Here is a 6,599-nt window from a genome sequence, read left to right on the forward strand (position 1 = left end):
GGCCGCGGGGTTTCCGCGGGCGGCTCCGAGCATCACGGGCAGGAAGAGCCGGGGGGATGGAAGGAGCGCGGAAGGAAAGAAAGGAGGGGGAGGAAAGAGGGGGCAGAGGAAGGGGAAAGAGAGAAAGGGAGGAGTGTGGAAGGAACGAGGGGGAAAGAGAAAGGAAGGAGGAGTGGGGAAGAGAGAAAGGAAGGAGGAGTGAAAGAGGTGAGAGGGAAAGACAGGGTGGGGGAAAGAAGGGGAGGAGTGGGGGGAAAGAAGGGAGGAAGGAAAAAGAGAGAGAAAGGGAAAAGAGTGAAAGGGTGGAAGGAAGGAGTGTGGATAAAGAGGGTGAGGAGGAAGGGAGGAAGGGGGAAGAGAAAAGGAGGGGACAGGAGGAGGAAGGTGGAAGAAAGGGCAAAAGAAAGAAGGGAGGAATCTGGGGAGAGAAAGGGAGGAGTGTGGAAGAGAAGGAAAGAAGGGAGGAGGGTGGAAGAGCAAAAGGGAGGAGCGTGGAAGGGAAGAGAGTGAACGGGTGGAAGGGAGGAGTGTGGATAGAGAGGGTAAGAAAGAAGGGAGGAAGGGGGAAGAGAGAAAGGGAGGGGGTGGAAGAGTAAGGGAGGAGAGAAGAGGAAGGTGAAGAGAGGGCAAAAGAGGAGGAGGGTGGGGAGAGAAAGGGAGGAGTGTAGACATGTGGAAGAGGATTATGGATAGAGTGAGAGAGAAGGGAAGAGAGTGGGGGAGAGAAGGAAGGAGCAGGGAGGAAAGTGTAGAGGAGGAGGAAAGAAGGGAGGGCAAAGAAGAAGAGTGTGAAAAGGAAGGGAGTGAAAGAAAGAAGAGAGGAGTGTGGAAGAGTGAAAGGGGAAAGAAAGAAAGAGGGGAGGAGGGAAAAGAGAAAAGGAGAAGGGTGGAAGAGAGGATGAAATAAGGGAGGAGAGTGGGGAGAGAAGGAAAGGGAGGAGTGTGGAAGAGTAAGTAGGAGGGAAGAAAGAGAAGAGGAGAGTGGAAGAAGGTGAAAGAAAGAAGGGAGGAGAGTGGGGGAAAAAAGGAAAGATGGGGTGGTGTAGAAGGACTGAATGAGTGGAAGAGAAGGGAGGAAGGGGAAAGAGAGAAAAAGGGAGAGTGTGGAAGAAAAGAGGGTGAAAGGAGGAAGGGAGGAGTGAGGAAGAGGGGATGAATGAGTGTGGAAGAGAGGGGAGGAAAGGAGTATGGGGACAAAGGGACAAATATGGAGGGAAAGAATGAAAAAGGAAAAAATAGGAATGTGTCAAGGAATGAATGAGTGTGGAAGAGAAGGGAAGAAGGGAGGGGAAAGAGAAAAAAGGAAGGAGTGTGGCAGGAAACAAGGGAGGGTGTGGGAAAGGAAGAAGCAGAATGTAAGTGAAAGAAAGGGAGAAGGGAGGAGTGTAGGAGAGAAAGAGAATGAGTGGAAGCAAGAAGGGAGGGGTGTGGGAGAAAGCGTGAAACAAACAGGATGAGAGAAAGGAGGAGCCAGGGAAGGGAGAAAGAAACACAAGCAAGAGCAAGAAGGAAGAGAAACGTGACAGAAAGCAGGAAAGAGGGGAAGAAAAAGGGCTGCATGGGACAGAAAGAAAAGAGCAGTGTGAGAGAGGGAGGCAGGAAGAGCTGGGCAGAGGAAGTGTGCAGGAGAGAATGAAGGGATGAGCGTGAAAGAAAGAATGGGTGAAAGACAGGGTGTGGGGAAGAGGATGAGTGGGGAAAGGAGGAGTGTGGGAGAGAAAGGAGGGGTGTGTGCAGGGGAAAGGACCAAGTCCAGTGAGTTCTAAGGCACAGGGGCTTGGTTTACTATTGGTCTGTACAGCGCCTGGCTTGGCCTGATCCTGACTTGGGGTGACTGGACAGTGCCTGGCACCCCTGATCCCACATTGGGAGGTCTGTACCCTGCTAAACCTGGCCAGGGGAGGGGGGTCTGTACAGAGCCCAGCAACCCCAATCCCAGCCTGGTGAATCTGTACAGCTCACGGCATGACAGGCCCAGGGGAATTAGGTGCTTAGTGATCCCTTGGAAGAAAGCAGGGGGAGGAGTGCATCCCCACTCCGTAGTGATTCTCCCACAATGCACTGCACTCAGGAGACACCTTGGGAGAGAAGCCACAGTCCATCCCTCTCACACAATGCCTGTGCAAAGCCACCTCTCGCTTACTCCCGCGTGCAACAGATCCCCAAGGGCTCACACCAGGGGCTGGGGCAGCAGTAGTAGGGCTTTTATCCTGGAAAATGACAGGCCCTAACCTGGAATGCCTTGCTGCTGGGGAGCAGGGCCTATCCTTTCCCGTATCTGGCCAGGAACCAGCCTGGGTGGTGGTAGCTGGAAGCATGGGGAGGGCACAGATGCAGGGGTGGGAGAGTGGTGAAACTTCCCCTAGTGAAAGTTTCCCGGCTGCAGCTTGAGTGACTGGAGATTTGTTCTACTCCTTCCTCCTTCCCTTTTCCCTGGCTGCTAGTGCATACATGGCACTGGACACATTAGGCACCAATCCCAGCCGGGCTGTGTGTCACACTGTGCGCAGCGCTGGACACATGGGGCCCTGACCCCAGCTGGGCTGTGTCACAGTGTGTGTACAGACACCACTGGACACATGGGGCCCCAATCCCAGCCAGGCTGTGTGTCATGGTGTGTGTACAGCACTAGACACGAGCCCCGATCCTAGCTGGGCTGCGTATCACAGTGTGTGTACAGTGCCAGATATGTGGGGCCCCGATCCCAGCAGGTTGTGTGTCAGTGTGCGTGTACAGCACTGGATACATGAGACCTCGATCCCAGCTGGGCTGTGTATCACAGTGTATGTACAGCACCAGACACATGGGACCCCAATCCCAGCCAGGCTGTGTGTCATGGTGTATGTACAATGCCAGACACGTGGGGCACTGACACCAACCAGGCTGTGTCACATAGCGCTGGACACATGGGGCCCTAATCCTGGCTGGGCTGTGTTTCACGGTGTGTGTACAGCACCAGACACCCCGGGCCCTGATTACAGCCAGGCATCTGGGCTCCCAGCCCAGCCCTCCCCCCGGCCCCCCCGCCTTTAACCACCCAACATCACTCCCTTCCCAGAGCCAGGGCTGCGGATGTAGAACCCAGGAGTCCAGCCTCCCTGCTGTGTAGCTGAAACTTTTGACCCTACTTCTCCCTTCCCTTCCCGCCCTACCTTACTTAGGGGGGAACCCAAGAGTCCGGACTCCCCAGCACCACCCCCCCACAGGGAAGCCTCCGTGCTTCCTACAACCCATGCCGGGAAGGGATGCCCGGCTGCTGCCTACTTCAGCACTCTGGGGAGAGAACCCAGGCATCCGGGCTCCCAGCCCCCTGCTTTAAGCAGTCAATCCCATTCCCTTTCCTAGCTGGGGAGAAAACCCAGGTGTCCTGGCTCGACTCAATCCCACTCATCTGCAGAGCTGGAATACAACCCAGGTGTCCATGCTCTGCTCCTTGGGAGACACCACATCCTATCCCAGAGGTGACTGCATTTCAGTGCTGGGTGAATGCTCCCTGTTCATCCTATATGGATCATACCATGTTCCACCCCAGAGCTGGCTGCATTTTTAGTGCTGGGTGACTGATCCCTGTTGAGTCCTGCAGTACAACTGGCCACCACTGGCTGCATTTCTGTGCTAAGAAAATGCCCCCTGTTCATCCTATCTGGATGATACCACCTCCCACCCCAGGGCTGGCTGCAGCTCCAATGCTAAGCGAATGACTCCTCTTCACCTTTGCTGTGATGCTCTCTGGACCACACCGTGTCCCACCCCAGAGCTGGCCGCCTTTCAGCACTGAGCAACTATGCAGCTTTCAAACCAGCCTCACTGCCCCTCCCCAGAGCCAACTGCATCTTGCCCCAATTGGGCTTCTCAGGGCTGAGATGCGTTTTCAAGCTCTGAGTTTTGCCTGAGATCAGGGTTGCACTAGGTGCTGTACAGACCCCCAAGTTGAGACTCGGGGGTACCAGGCACTGTCCAGACCCCTCAGGCTGGGACTGAGGAGCACTGGGCACTGTACAGAGCCCCCAGGCTGAGACTTGGGGGCATTGGATGCTGTCCAGACAACCCAGACTGGGATCAGGGGAGGGGGTTGAGCCTAACAGAGACAGGTAAGAAATTCCAGGACAGGGAGGGCAGGAAACTCCAGGGACAGTAAAATCCCTGGTCGTGGTGGGGAGGGGGGCCAAGAAGAGGAATTACCCCCTCCCACAGGGCCCAGAAACCTGCTTCCTCTTCCTGCCCCAGGCTCACATAGGCTTCCACCTTCCTCTTCCCAGGCCTTAGAGGAGCCCCAGCAAAGGAGAAGAGAGCTGGGGGGGAGATGGCCCCCAGTGGGGAAACTGAGGCAGGGAGTTGGGGGACAAGGGAGGGGGCTCACTCCCATCTGCCAGCCGTGGGGGAGTGGGGAGAGAAGCAGGGGGGGAGACTGTTGCAAGTCTCTTTGCTCTAAAAGCAAAGCGCCCCCATAGAGCTAGAGAGAGAACCCAGGCATCTGGGGTCCCAGCCCCCCACCTTGCTCTAACCCCCCAGACACCAAAAGATTGAATGAGGCACAAGAGAGCAGAGGCAGATTTGTACAGTGCTAGCGCCCCCAGTCTTGGCCTGGGGGGTTCAGACAGCACCCAGCACCCGCTGATCCCAGCCTGGGGGGGCTGGACAGCACCTGGAGCCCCCCAGTCTCAGCCTGAGGGGTCTGGGCAGCACTTGGGCCCTGGTGTTATTTCCCCGGTGACGCGATGAGGATTCCCCGCCCCCAACTTTGGTTTCGGTCCAAGTTCCCTCTTCAGAGCAATCCGTCCCTCCTCCCCGTCCCCTCCACCACGGCCCCCCTGGGGCTCAGCCCCTCCCCCCATCCTTGGCGGGGCAGTTCCCAGCACTGGGGATCCCAGCTCAGCCTAGGAAGTAGGCGGAGGGAAAGGGCTCTGTGCCTCAGCTTCCCCAGCTTGGGGGGATCCTGGGGACCAAATTGGCATGACTGGTTCTGCCTGGGGGAGCTCCGTGCTGCGCTCCCCTTCCCCCCGCCGGGTGCAGCAAAGGGCTTGGGAGGACTCGGCAGGGTTTGGGCTGGCAGTGCTCTTTGCCTGTTTCCCCACCCGCGATCATACCCATTTCATGGGGCCCTGAGGAAGCAGGTGGAGGGCAGACCCCATGGGGGCGCGGTTGTCCTCCCTCCCCGCCCCCCGCCTTCCATCAGCCCCGCCAGGAATCCCCTTGACTCCGGGGTGGAGCATGGGGGAGAGCCCAGGCATGCGGGCTGCCTGGCTCAGTTTCCCCATCTGCCTTGGGGCCAGGGCAAGGGCTGGGGCAGGGCTGGGGGCCTGGTGGATAAGGAAACTTAGACAAAGAGGGTCCCCCTCCAACAACCCCCAGAGCCCCTTCAGCGAGCAGGAGAGCTGAGCAGAGGACCCAGGCGTCCGGGCTCCCTGCCTGGCCCCAGTCAACCTAGTATACTGGGTTTGCTGGGAGAGAGAAGTGGGCACAGGCCCCAAACTGAGACCCCCCCCATCCCCAAGGCCTTAACCCCTGCCCTGCCGATGCACCCCTACAAACCCGCAGGCCTGGGAGGGCGGTCTTTTCAATCTTGGACGCCTGGGGTCTTTCCCCCACCTGCCCTGAACCTGGCACCCGGGAGATTGCCCCCGTCCTGGCCTGCTGCAGCCCCCTGCCATTGGCGGATGTTCATTATTATTCTTGGGCGGAGTTGGGGAAGGGGGTGCTGGGACCCTGGGCTCTCTCTGGGCCCTCTGCCCCCTTACCGCTGCGCCTCCACCCCGCCGCGGGGGACTCCCAGCGCCTGGAAGCGGAGCACTGGTTCATACTGGGCGAACTGGGAGCCCCGGACGGGAGAATGGCGGGAGCGGGGCTCGAACCGGCGGGCATCTGGCGTCGAGGCAGGGCTGAGGGCGCCCCCTAGTGGGGATGGGGAAGTTGCGGCGCCCCTGGGGCAACGGGGGTTCAGGAGCCCGGGGGGGCGGTCCTTGGGTCCCACCATCTGCCCCCCAACCCTGTTACTGCCCCGCCCAGCCTCGGCTAATTGCTCCCGAGCTGCCCCCCGATGGGCTGCAGCGGCCCCGTCTACACTAGGGCGCCCCAAGAGGGGGAGCTGCGGATTCCCGCCCCGGCCCCCCTCCACTGGTGAGCGGGGGCGGGGCCAGGGAGGGGTCTGCGGTTGCCCCGCCCCCTGCGCCCCGCCCAGCCTAGCCCGGGTGGTCCCCAGTGGAGTCGCGCAGCGCCGAGCACGGTAGGTACCGAGAGCTGGGCGGGGGGTTGGGAGCCCGGACGCCTGGGCTCTCTGCTCTAATCTTGGGGCGGCAGATCCCGGAGCCCGGACACTCCTTGTCCTAGAGGGTATGAATTCAGGAGCCCGATGCCTGGGTTCACTCCCCTACTCCAGGATGGGGGTGTTCCTGGGAACCCGGCCGCCTGGATTCTCTGCTCTATGCTCTAGTCCTGGAGGGAGGGGTGGTATTTGGGACGCCAGGGTTCTTTCCCCAACCCCGAGTCCGGGAGAGGCATGAGGTCCTGTTGGTTAGAGGCTGGGGAGGGGGCTGAGCTTGGAGCTCACTTGGATGCCTAGGTTCCCTCCCATCACCAAAAGGGGAAGGGGGGAAGCTCTG

At 59.4% G+C, this 6,599-nt stretch overlaps 1 protein-coding gene across 7 annotated transcripts in view; it reads left to right on the forward strand.

Moving 5' to 3' along the window:
- Window positions 1–6,130: 6,130 nt before the first annotated feature.
- Window positions 6,131–6,599, forward strand: part of LOC102383543 (phospholipid phosphatase 3-like) — a 7,657-nt gene continuing 7,188 nt past the window's right edge. For 2 of the 7 annotated variants that reach the window (XM_006023350.2, XM_025203960.1), the window contains exon 1: window positions 6,133–6,223. The gene's annotated coding sequence lies outside the window, so the exon portion shown is untranslated. Of the gene's footprint in view, window positions 6,331–6,599 lie in introns of all 7 variants that reach the window. The other 5 variants (XM_006023351.2, XM_025203959.1, XM_014519823.2 and 2 more) reach the window with 5 other exon arrangements.

This window comes from Alligator sinensis, unplaced genomic scaffold (assembly GCF_000455745.1).
Source record: "Alligator sinensis unplaced genomic scaffold, ASM45574v1 scaffold707_1, whole genome shotgun sequence".
NCBI classification, from domain to species: Eukaryota; Metazoa; Chordata; order Crocodylia; family Alligatoridae; genus Alligator; species Alligator sinensis.